This window comes from Pseudorca crassidens, chromosome 10 (genome assembly GCF_039906515.1).
Source record: "Pseudorca crassidens isolate mPseCra1 chromosome 10, mPseCra1.hap1, whole genome shotgun sequence".
Classification (NCBI taxonomy): domain Eukaryota; kingdom Metazoa; phylum Chordata; class Mammalia; order Artiodactyla; family Delphinidae; genus Pseudorca; species Pseudorca crassidens.
The window spans coordinates 67,694,036-67,706,777 of NC_090305.1; the positions used below are offsets into that span (position 1 = coordinate 67,694,036).

At 39.3% G+C, this 12,742-nt stretch overlaps 1 protein-coding gene across 2 annotated transcripts in view; it reads right to left on the bottom strand.

The window, feature by feature from the left end:
- Positions 1 to 12,742, bottom strand: part of MAP4 (microtubule associated protein 4) — a 169,951-nt gene that overhangs the window by 144,507 nt on the left and 12,702 nt on the right. The window contains exon 2 of one of the 2 annotated variants that reach the window (XM_067754197.1): positions 7,702 to 7,741. The exons of the other annotated variant lie outside the window; for it this stretch is intronic. The gene's annotated coding sequence lies outside the window, so the exon portion shown is untranslated. The remainder of the gene's footprint in view (positions 1 to 7,701; positions 7,742 to 12,742) is intronic. 2 annotated transcript variants of the gene reach the window in all.

The following is a 12,742-nucleotide window of genomic DNA, read 5'->3' on the forward strand; positions in this document are numbered from 1 at the left end:
ACTAAGATCCCACATGCTGCAGAGTAACTAAGCCCGCGTGCCACAACTACTGAGCCCATGTGCCACAACTACTGAGCCTGTGTGCCTCAACTAGAGACCCTGCGTGCCACAAACCACAGAGCTCACGTGCTCTGGAACCCACTCGCCATAACTACAGAGCCCACGCGCCCAAGCCTGCGCACCATGACTAGAGAAGAGAAAACCTGCACGCCACAACTAGAGAGAAACCCACCTGTCACAACGAAATATCCTGCATGCCTCAACGAAGATCCCACATGCCGCAACTAAGACCTGATGCAGCGCCCAAAAAATAATAATAAATAAATAAATAAATATATGAAGTGGGGAAAGTTGAGAAATTATCCCAGAATACATGTGGATTTGCTCAGTAATGGGTTTAACTTATGCTTTATCCATCTCAAGAATCCAGGTCACTGCATCTCCCTATCAATTTGATCCAGGATAGAACGTAGTAGTAAAGAAACAACAAATTTTAGGGGGATTTCCATGGTGGCACAATGGTTAAGAATCCGCCTGCTGGGCTTCCCTGGTGGCGCAGTGGTTAAGAGTTCGCCTGCCGATGCAGGGGACGCGGGTTCGTGCCCCGGTCCGGGAAGATCCCACATGCCGCGGAGCAGCTGGGCCCGTGAGCCATGGCCACTGAGGCTGCGCGTCTGGAGCCTGTGCTCCGCAACGGGAGAGGCCATAACAGTGAGAGGCCCGCATACCGCAAAAAAAAAAAACAAAAAAAACAATCTGCCTGCCAATGCAGGGGACACGGGTTCGAGCCCTGGTCTGGGAAGATTCCACATGCTGCAGAGCAACTAAGCCTGTGCGCCACAACTACTGAGCCTCTACTCTAGAGCCCATGCACCACAACTACTGAAGCCCACGCGCCTAGAGCCCATGCTCCACAACAAGAGAAGCCACCGCAATGAGAAGCCCATGCACCGCAAAGAAGAGTAGCCCCCACTTGCCGCAACTAGAGAAAGCCCGCACGTGACGAAGACCCAATGCAGCCAGAAAATTAATTAATTAATTAATTTACAAAGAAATAAATTTTAAAAGTAATTAAATGTAAGACCATACAGAAAATAATCTTAGTATGCACACATGCAATAAAACATTGAAATTTTAAATGCAAATACAGAAAGTACAAACTTAACTGAAAATAAAAAATTATGAATTTAAGGTATTTTAAGTTGTTTTATTATGAGCTGTCTGCTTTTTTTTTGAAGAAACTATAAAAAATAAAGGCACATCTATTAAAGGAGCTAAAATAAAAATACTGACTGTACCAAATGCCAGTGAAGATGCAGAAAAATTGGACCTCTCCTACACTGCTGGTTGGAATGTAATGGAACTGCCAATCCAGAAAACAGTTGGACAGTTTCTTCAAAAATCAAACATACCCTTACCATGCAACCCAGCAATCACACTCTTGGGTATTTATTCCAAAGAAAAGAAAAAGTGTGTTCACTCAAAAACCTATACACAAATGTGCGTAGCAGCTTTATTCACAACAAAACATGAGCCAACCCAAATAACTGTCAACAGTGTAAAGCTAAACACATGACATCCATACCAACTATTACTTAGCTATAAAAAGGAACAAATTATTGATACATACAATGGGCCACAAGGGCATCATGCTTAGCAAAAAAAGCTAATCTCCAAAGATCACATACTGTATGATTCCAATTTGATGTCGTTCTCAAAATGACAGAGAGAGAACAAATTAGTGGTTGCCAGAGGACCAAGACAGGTTGAAGAAAGGGGTTCACAAAAACTACACACACACACACACACACACAAATGCAGGTTAAAAAAATTAGGGAAAACTGAAAAATGTCTGCAGTGTAGTTAACAGTAATGTACCAATCAATGTCAGTTTCCTGGTTTTGATATTATACTACAGCTATTTAAGATGTCACTGTTGGGGGAAGCTGGGTGAAGACTACTATTTTCAACCTCCTGTGAGTTCAAAATATTTACAAATAAAAAGTTAAAAAATAAAATAAGGGCCTTTATGGATTCACTTTTTCATGGATTTACTTTCAAGTTCCACTGAAAAGCATTACACAGTGGCTAAAAGCATAAAGTGACCACCATTTACTGTTTGGTGATCTCTTGATACCTCAGTTTTCTCATCTATATAAAGAAGATAATTATTACAATCTTACTAAATTTCTCACTAAATTTCTCATGCAAACTTCCCTATCAAGAAGGCTCTCCAGAACTTATAACCTTTGTGTATATGGAGGAAATACTTTATTACTAAAGTTCAAAAGCCCAGAAATCAAAGTAAAATATTGAAATCTCATTTTAAAAACTAACAAGTCAAAAGGCAAACAACACACAAGGAGAAAAATATTTGTATTACAAATAATACATAAAGGGCTAATTTTTATAATATACTAAGAGCTCTCACAAATAAATAAGAAAAATATCAACAACCCAATAGAAATATAAGCCCAGGATACAAACTCTTCACAGAAATTCAAATGATTAATAAATTTATGAAAAGATATTCAGACTCTCTCACATTACAAAAAATACAAACTAAACAATGAGAAACCAATTTTCACTTGCCAGGAAGAAAGTTTCAGTTTTCATTTAATACTTCTGTACTAAATTTTCTTAGTATTGTTTGTCTTAATTTATTATAAACTTTTTTTTTTTTTTTTTTTTCCCGTACGCGGGCCTCTCACTGTTGTGGCCTCTCCCGTTGCGGGGCACAGGCTCTGGACGCGCAGGCTCAGCGGCCATGGCTCACGGGCCCAGCCACTCCACGGCATGTGGGATCTTCCCGGACCGGGGCGTGAACCCGTGTCCCCTGCATCGGCAGGCGGAGTCTCAACCACTGCGCAACCAGGGAAGCCCTATTATAAATTTTTTAAAAAACACTCAACATCTGCCACATTGTAGAAAATTTTTTTTAAATTCGGAAAACTTCACATTTGTGAAGACTTTAAAAAGAGTTTAGGGCTTCCCTGGTGGTGCAGTGGTTGAGAGTCCGCCTGCCGATGCAGGGGACGCAGGTTCGTGCCCCGGTCCAGGAAGATCCGACATGCCACAGTGCGGCTGGGCCCGTGAGCCATGGCCGCTGAATCTGCGCGTCCGGAGCCTGTGCCCTGCAATGGGAGAGGCCACAACAGTGAGAGGCCTGCGTACGGCAAAAAAAAAAAAAAAAGAGTTTAACTGCAAAATTCACTTCAGTTAATTACTGTATTTTCTCTACAAGAAAAAAAGTTGTTATAATATCCACAAAATACATGTCTGATTTTTCTCAAAAATATTATATTACATGTCTGATCTTTCTCAAAAATATACATTTAAGGGGCTTGCCTGGTGGCACAGTGGTTAAGAATACGCCTGCCAATGCAGGAGACAGGGGTTTGAGCCCTGGTCTGGGAAGATCCCACATGCCACAGAGCCACTAAGCCCGTGCACAACTACTGAGCCTGCGCTCTAGAGCCCACGAGCCACAACTGCTGAAGCCCATGCACGTAGAACCCGTGCACCGGAACAAGAGAAGCCCCCACTCACTGCAACTAGAGAAAGCCCACGCACAGCAATGAAGACCCAATGCAGACAATAAATTAATTAATTAATAATTTAAAAAATAATAATAATATAATACATTTAAGAGAGGGATTACCTTTCTTTAATCCTTCATATCACCAAACATAATACAGGACAAAAACTGACAAACATGGAGAAAAAAAATGGAGACATAAGGGGAGAGAAGACAAACAGATATTGGATTCAAGTTTAGTCTCATTAAATAGCACCACCTCTGGAAAGCACAAGATTTCAAAATACACACACATATCCTCTGCCAGTAAGCCCTACCACAGCCAGTCTCTAATTTCATTTATAGGGCTGTTGAGACTTTTTAAATGACTTCCATTAAAATATTTTCTTTGAAACAAACTATAAAATCAGACCCTATGTACACTCTTTTATGCAATCATTGATTTTGGTAGGGTAGAGGAATTCAAGAGAGGAAACACAATCAATATAGCTACCTGGAGGCTACCAATCTAGATATTCATCATAAAATAACTAAGAATCATTTTAGTTCAAACTACCACTACATATCTTTTCATTCAACAAATACGTACCAAATCAGGCTCTGGGCTAGGACCCACTGCTCTCAGTGAGCACATATTATACTAAACTAGACTGAGGCTCTTAGGTCCCTAAGGTTCCCTTTTCTAGATTTGATATATAGATCTTGCATGGAAAATAATGTCCTACTGCCAATGTGTGGGCTAAAAATTTGATCTGTAATTGTTTAATTCTCTTCTGGACCAGAGTTTCTCAACCCCTGTCCTATTCACATTTTGTACCAGATCATTCTTTGTAGTGGGGTGTTATCCTGTGCATAGCAGCATCCCTGGCCTCTACCCACTAGATGCCAAAAGTACCCTCCCAGTTGTGACAATGAAAAACATCTCCAGACATTGTCAAATGTCCCCTAGAGTGCAAAACCACATCTCTACCCCAACCCCCACTGAGAACTACTATTCTATAGATCACCAAAATCATTTGAGAAACTTTTGTTTTTAAATTCAGATTCTGCAACTTCACACCCTCTAGGATAGATATAACCAAAAGACAGATTAAGTGTTGACGAGAATATGGAGAAACATGAAGCCTCATATGTTGTTAAAGGGACTGAAAAATGGTACAGACACTTTGGAAAACCAATATAGCAGCTCCCCAGAAGGTTACACCTAGAGTTACCATTTGATCCAGCAATTCCACCCCTAAGCACATACCCAAGAAAAATTAAAACAAATGTCCACACAAAAGCGTGTACTCAAATGTTCACAGTAGCATAATTCATAACAGCCAAAAAGTACAAACAACCCTAATGTCCATCAACTTATGAATGTATAAACAAAATGCAGTATATTCATACAATATTATGTGTCCATAAAAAGGAATGAAGTACTGATACATGCTATAATACAGACGAACCTTAAAAACATTATGCTAAATGAAAGAGGCCAGTCACAAAAGACTACATGTTGTATGATTCTATTTATATGGAACATCTAGAATAGGCGTATCTATAGAGATAGAAAGTAGATTAGTGGTTGCCCAGGGCTGGGGCCCAGGGGTTGGGGGGTAGATAGAGGAATTAAGGGGGTAATGGCTAAGAGGGGCAGGGGTTTTGTACGGTCTAACAAAACCTTCTAAAATCGATTGTGGTGATAAATACACAACTCTGAAAATACTAAAAACCACTGAAATGTACACTTTCAATGGCTGAATTGTAAGGTATGTGAATTATATCTCAATAAAGCTATTTTTAAAAATTCAGATTCTAGACTCCACCTCAGATCTAATAAATGAGAATAAAAGGCAGAAAGCCAAAACTATTTTAGAAGACCCTCCAGGTGATCCCAATGAAGCTGGTGTGGGACATTTGGGGTTCACTACCAGATAGTGATGAACATCCCAAACCACAAGCTGCAGAGACTGGCAAAGAGGAAACAGCTTGCTGAGCACTTCTCAATGGTAAACTGCTTGTAAAAGAATATGAAAACTAGTAACTTGGTAACTTTTTTTCCTTTTTCTAAATTTAAATTTTTTTTCATAGCATTACTTATCCCTTTCGGAAAGGAAAAAGTAAATAAATATGATTATTAAGTTTTAAAAATATGATCAATAACATCTCAATTTCATGTCTAATTAATGACTCCATGTTACGTTGAAAGATTGCTTGCTAAACAAATTATGACATATGCACCTTCATATTTCAAGAAATAGAAACTAAAACAACTCTATATAATTACATACTTCTACATCTATGCTCATTTGTAAAGTGATTTTATAATTATTAGTTTCAGTTTGACATACAGTGCAACTATTCACATGATACTAAGAAAAAGATTATACAAAGTGGAAGAAAATGAAAGAGTAATAATTTTTAATTAGATCTGCTACATGAACCTGGACATCTAATACTAAAAATTCCAATCTATGAAATTTAAACTTCCCAATAAATCCAAACATCTGGAATTATACTGCACAGCAATTAGAAAAAGTTGCACTATGGAAAATGATTTAAATCATTCTGGCTTATGTTTTGCAAACTCCAGCAGAAAAATAATGCTAGGGTTCACTGAAACAAACACTGCTGGTATCTCCTATTTCCTCCAAGAAAAAACAAGAAAGCCATTATTATCTCTGATTTTCTCCTGAAAAGTATAATGACCCCTCTTATGACATAATGGAAAATATGAACAAGAATTTTAATCAAAATAGCATTTATAAAGACATATGGATACTTTTAAACTTTAAAATCTAAATACCTACCCATACACCCATAGTTTCTGAAACTAATGGCTAAATCTGGTTTACTTCAGACTCCCTTTTGTAAAAAAGCAATGTCTAAACAGTGAGATTCATGTGAAACAGTACATCCTTTATTTGTACAGGAACTCTCTCTCAGGTACTTAACCTAGCAGAGTAATACATACGGATCACCTCCTGAATATGATTACATTACAACTTAATTAATACCACAAAAAATGGCATTATACATAAGTATTTACTGACAAGGAATGATGCTTATAATAGTTAAGTGGGAAGTTCTTAAATAGTATAAACAATTCCTATTTTAGCAAGAAAAATATGCATGCATATTCACAGAAAACAGCTGAAAGAATATATGTCAAAATATTGTTATTCTTTTATAATTTTTGTATGTTCTAAATTTTGTACACTAAATATATATTCTCATAAACAGAAAAATAAATATCATTTTAAAAACTTTTCTGCTTTTATGAAAACAGAGATCTACTTTTTCCTCTTCCTTCCACTAGGTACAACTAAAAACGCTGGACATTATACATACATAAAAAAACATTAAGACTCTGAAAGGTGGAGAGAATAAGTTAGAATGGCAAGGGACCTTGGGAACCTAAGAAACAAAAGGGGCGAGTTCCCTGGGTTTCCTTTTTGCCTTATAGATCTCAATATTGGAAATGACGAGCCTGGCAACCTAGAAACACCTAAGAGTACAGACAAGAAAAACTCCAACGAAAGCCTGCTCACTTTAGCCAAAGGACCAGGAAAGGCGCAGCTTAGCAAGACAGAAAACTTTTAGACAATAAACATTTTACTCCAGCCAAACACCACAGAAAACACAGTGGGTCCAACACCACCCATACAGTAAAGGCCAAACCCTCACCAGGCTGGAATGAGGCACCCAACACCCTCTCCAGGGTGGAGTAAGAGGCCAAGGAGGGAAGCCAGGACTTCACCCCTGCAGTCGGCAAAGGCACCGCAGTGTCAGTGAAGACCACTTGCAGAGCCTGTAATACCACCATATTATATCAATGTAAATGGCGTTTCTCTAAAAACTAAACATGCAACTACCATATGACCCAGCAATTACACTCTCAGGCAAACTGCCAAACTGTTTTCCAGAGGAGCTGTACCATTTACTGTTAACTGTTTCTATGTCAATACCCTGGTTGTTATATGGTTTTGCAAAATACTACTACAGCAGGGAAACTGGACAAAGGGTACAAGGGATCTCTCTGTATTGTTTTCTTACAACTGCATATGTAACTACAATTACCTCCAAGTTAAAAGTTTAATTAAAAAACAGAATTTAAAAATTATATAAAAAACTACTATTGATACTATGTATAAAGTAGATAACTAATGAGATCCTACCGTATAGCACAGGGAACTCTACTCAGTGCTCTGCAGTGACCTAAATGGGAAGGAAATCCAAAAAAGAAAGGATATATGTATATGTATAGCTGATTCATTTTGCTGTACAGTACAAACTAATACAACATTGTAAAGTAACTATACTCCAATAAAAATTAATTTTTTAAAAAAACTGACAAATATACTAAATATTTGGGCTTCTTAAGGCAGGACTTACATAGTCTTATAGCCATAGCACCTAAACTGAACCTAGAACATATCAGACACTCAAGAAACACTTATTGGGGAGTTCCCTGGTGACCTAGTGGATTAGGATTCTCAGCCTTCACCACCGTGGCCTAGGTTCAATCCCTGGTCATGGAACTGAGATCCCACAAACTGCATGGCACGGCCAAAGAAAAAAAGGAAAGAAAAAAAAAGAAAAGAAACACTTATTGAATTAGATTGAATAATATAAGCAACATTTCAAAAATAAGATGCTTAAGAAACCTAACAGTTCCATTTCATTGGCTTTAAACAAAACAACCTTAAAACAAGTGCCAAAAAAAAAAGTCTCTTTCAAGAAAATAAAGTATCCTGGAACTTTTCCACAAAGAGAACAGTGACTCAAACTTAGACTACAATGAGCTAGAAAGATACTACCTCATCATTTTAGTCAATTTATTGCTGGCTTGTTAGGGAAAATAAAAACAAAGAAGAAGAAAGAGAAAGAAAGCTTGCAGGGCTTAAAAGTACCATGTATGTCCACCCCAATGCTCATAGCAACACTATTTACAATAGCCAAAGGACTTCCCTGGTGGTCCAGTGGGTAACACGCCATGCTCCCAATGCAGGGGGCCTGGGTTCGATCCTTGGTCGGGGAACTAGATCCCATACACATGCTGCAACTAAGAAGCCCGCTGCCACTACTAAGACCTGGAGCAGCCAAATTAAAAAAAAAAAAACAAAACAGCCAAGACATGGAAGCAACCTAAACGTCCATCGACAGATGAATGGATAAAGTAGATGCGGTACATATATACAATGGAATATTACTCAGCCATAAGAAAAAGAATGAAATAATGTTATTTGCAGCAACATGGATGGACCTAGAGATTATCATACTAAGTGAAATAAGTCAGAAAGACAAATACCATATGATATCATTTATATGTGGAATCTAAAATATGATGCAGGGCTTCCCTGGTGGTGCAGTGGTTAAGAATCTGCCTGCCAATGCAGGGGAGACGGGTTCGAACCCTGGTCCAGGAAGATCCCACATGCCGCGGAGCAACTAAGTCCATGCGTCACAACTACTGAGCCTGCGCTATAGAGCCCGCAAGCCACAACTACTGAGCCTGCGTGCTGCAACTACTGAAGCCCGCACACCTAGAGCCCATGCTCTGAAACATGAGAAGCCACCGCAATGAGAAGCCTGCGCACCGCAAGGAAGAGTAGCCCCCGCTCGTCACAACTAGAGAAAGCCCGCGTGCAGCAATGAAGATCCAACACAGCCAAAAATAAATAAACTTTAAAAATAATATATGATACAAATGAACTTATTTACGAAACAGAAACAGACTCACAGAGATAGAAAACAAACTTATGGTTACCAAAGGGGAAAGGGGGTAGGGGAGAGAACAATTAGGAGTTTGGGATTAGCAGATACAAAGAACTATATATAAAACAGATCAACAACAAGATCCTACTGTGTAGCACAGGGGAACTATATTCAATATCCTGTTTAAACCATAATGGAAAAGAACATGAAAATGAATATATATATATAACTAAATCACTTTGCTATACACTAGAGACTAACATAACACTGTAAATCAACTATACTTCAATAAAAATAAAATATAAACGTAAATTGAAAAAAAGAGTACCACATATGAAATTTGAAATTACCATATAGCAGAGATTCTTTAGAAACCAAGAAGCACACATAAATACTATGTATACCCACCCACCTTCAAATGTCCTTAGGCCAAAAATCTTATTCTACTCGCCTAACTCTTCGTCAGTATGTCTGATTTTAACTGGGTCTGGCTAAATGGGATTTATCTTGAACAGCATGTCTTTAAGATTAACTGTCACAATTGGTGACCATCTCCTTTCACCTGACAAAACCATCATTCAATAACAAGACAGTCTCTTATTCTACCAGAAAGACCCAATCAATTCATTAATGAAAGGAAAAAAATGTATACAGGGACCTGTGTTGTCACTTCACTTAAAACCAATAAAACAGCCATCTTTTCTGACATAAGTTCCCCTGCATGGACACCTGATCTGAAAATAAAGGTGCAGCATCAGCAACCTTCATGATTAGTAATGAAAGTGAAAGTAGAGTTAACAGCCAATTAACAGACTTCATCACTGAATAATGCAAGTAAAAGTACAGGGTTACAGCCAAAACTACATAAACTAAGTTGATAATGATAAAAACTACCCAGGATATCAACTTTAGAATAATGGCCAACCATCCTTACTTTGATTCTTTATGGTCCACTAAATCTACGGACATATGAAGCCTTAATTATTTCAGAATTAAACTACTCTTGAATATCTCTCTCAAACCTCTGGTCTTTAAAATCCCAATCATACAGCTTTTTTTCTTTTTTCCCCCAATCATATAGTTTTTAATATACACAGGTTCAGGAAGTGTCAGTTTACAGCAGAACTCTGCAGTAAACAATAAACAGTTCCATCACCAAAAGGTACCTGGGTCACATCCCAACTAGTACAAACTCAGGCATTCATAACATTACTAATCCATTTCCTTTGGAATGTTATGTAACACAAGGCAAGTCATTATGCTGACCTTTCTTGCCTACTAAAAAGTCTTAACAGTTATGCTCCTGAATGCTGCAGAAACTGCAACAGAACAATGTCCTAGAGAACCCATCAAAACTAAGGAAGATTAGGGAATCCCCTGGAGGTCCAGTAGTTAGGACTTTGCGCTTTCCTGCCGCGGGCCCAGGTTCAATCCCTGGTTGGGGAACTAAGATCCCACAAGCCGTGCAGCACAGCCAAAGAAATTTTAAAAATAAATAAAATTAAAACTTCTGATTTGCAAAATTTGCTGTTAAGAAAATGAAAAGATAAGCTACATACTGGGAGAAAATATTTGCAAAACACAAATCTGATAAAGGACTGGTACCCAAAATATACAAAAAACTCTTAAAACTCAACAATGAAAAATGAACAGGGCTTCCCTGGTGGTGCAGAGGTTAAGAATCCACCTGCCGGGCTTCCCTGGTTGCGCAGTGGTTGAGAGTCTGCCTGCCGATGCAGGGGACACGGGTTTGTGCCCCGGTCCGGGAAGATCCCACATGCCGCGGAGCGGCTGGGCGTGTGAGCCATGGCCGCTAAGCCTGCGCGTCTGGAGCCTGTGCTCCGCCGCGGGAGAGGCCACAGCAGTGAGAGGCCCGCGTACCGCAAAAATAAATAAATAATCCACCTGCCAATGCAGGGGACACAGGTTCGATACCTGCTCCAGGAAGATCCCACATGCCACAGAGCAACCAGCCAGTGCGCCACAACTACTGAGCCTGCGCTCTAGAGCCCGTGAGCCACAACTACTGAAGCCCATGTGCCACAACTACTGAAGCCCAGGCACCTAAAGCCCGTGCTCCACAAAAGAGAAGCTGCCTCAATGAGAAGCCTGTGCACTGCAACAAAGAGTAGCCCCCGCTCGCCGCAACTAGAGAAAGCCCACGTGCAGCAACAAAGACCCAATGCAGCCAAAAATAAATATATAAATAAATAAATTTATAATTTTTTTTTTTTTTTTTTTTTTTTTTACGGTATGCAGGCCTCTCACTGTTGTGGCCTCTCCCGTTGCGCAGCACAGGCTCCGGACGCGCAGGCTCAGCGGCCATGGCTCACGGGCCCAGCCTCTCCGCGGCATGTGGGATCTTCCCGGACCGGGGCACAAACCCGCATCCCCTGCATCGGCAGGTGGACTCTCAACCACTGCGCCACTAGGGAAGCCCTATAAAAATTTTTTGAACAAATAGATTTTTTTAAATGGGCAAAAGACCTGAACAGACACCTCACAAGAGAAGAAACATAATGACAAATAAGAGTATGAAAAGATGCTCAACATCATGTCATTACGGAACTGCAAATTAAAACAAGATAGCACCAAATATCTATTAGAAAGGCCAAAATCCAAAACACTGACATCATCAAATGCCGACTAGGATGTGGAGCAACAGGAACTTTCATTCATTGCTAATGGGAATATTAAATGGTACAGCCACTTTGGAAGACAATTTGGCAGCTTCTTACAAAACATAGTCTTACCATCCAATTCAGCAATCATGGTCTCTGGTATTTACCCAAATGAGTTGAAAACTTACGTCCATGCAGAAACCTGCCCGTTAGTGTTTAGAGCAGCTTTATTCATAATCGTCAAAACTTGGAAGCAACCAAGATATTCTTCAATAGGTGAATTTGGTTCCTCAGAATCAGAATCTCCATTATAACCATATCCTCTATATATACACAATAAAATCTGAGAAGCCCTAATCTAGAGCTTCAGTTCAAGGGCCAAGCAGAGCAAGGGAGACAGAAATCAGGGCCCTCCCAAGGTTAAGTCTTATAAAGAGACATCCCACTTTACCTCTCAAGGTGAACCAGATTTAAACCAAGACCCAATTTTCCACAACCCCAGGGGACACAAAGAAGCCTGCAGTAGTGGCAAAAGAACAAAAAATTCCTGAGAAATTATTGCCACAGAATATCCCTTATGTGCACTGGCACCCAAGGTTCTCATAATCTGGATACGCCAAGTACCCTCAAATTGTACATAGTTTTAGGTAATCAACTACTAGGATTGCCACAGAATACTTGACAGAAACGAACACCAAGAGTAACTTCCCAACAGTAACAGTGTAAGCCAAAAGATAATGGAATGACAAATCCAATATGAAAGAAAATATAAGCAAACATACAATTCTATACCCAGAAAAAGTACTTTTCAAGGGTGAGAGCAAAACAGACATATGCATACATAGAAGGTGTTAGATTCTCAAAGGGATCTGTACTCAAT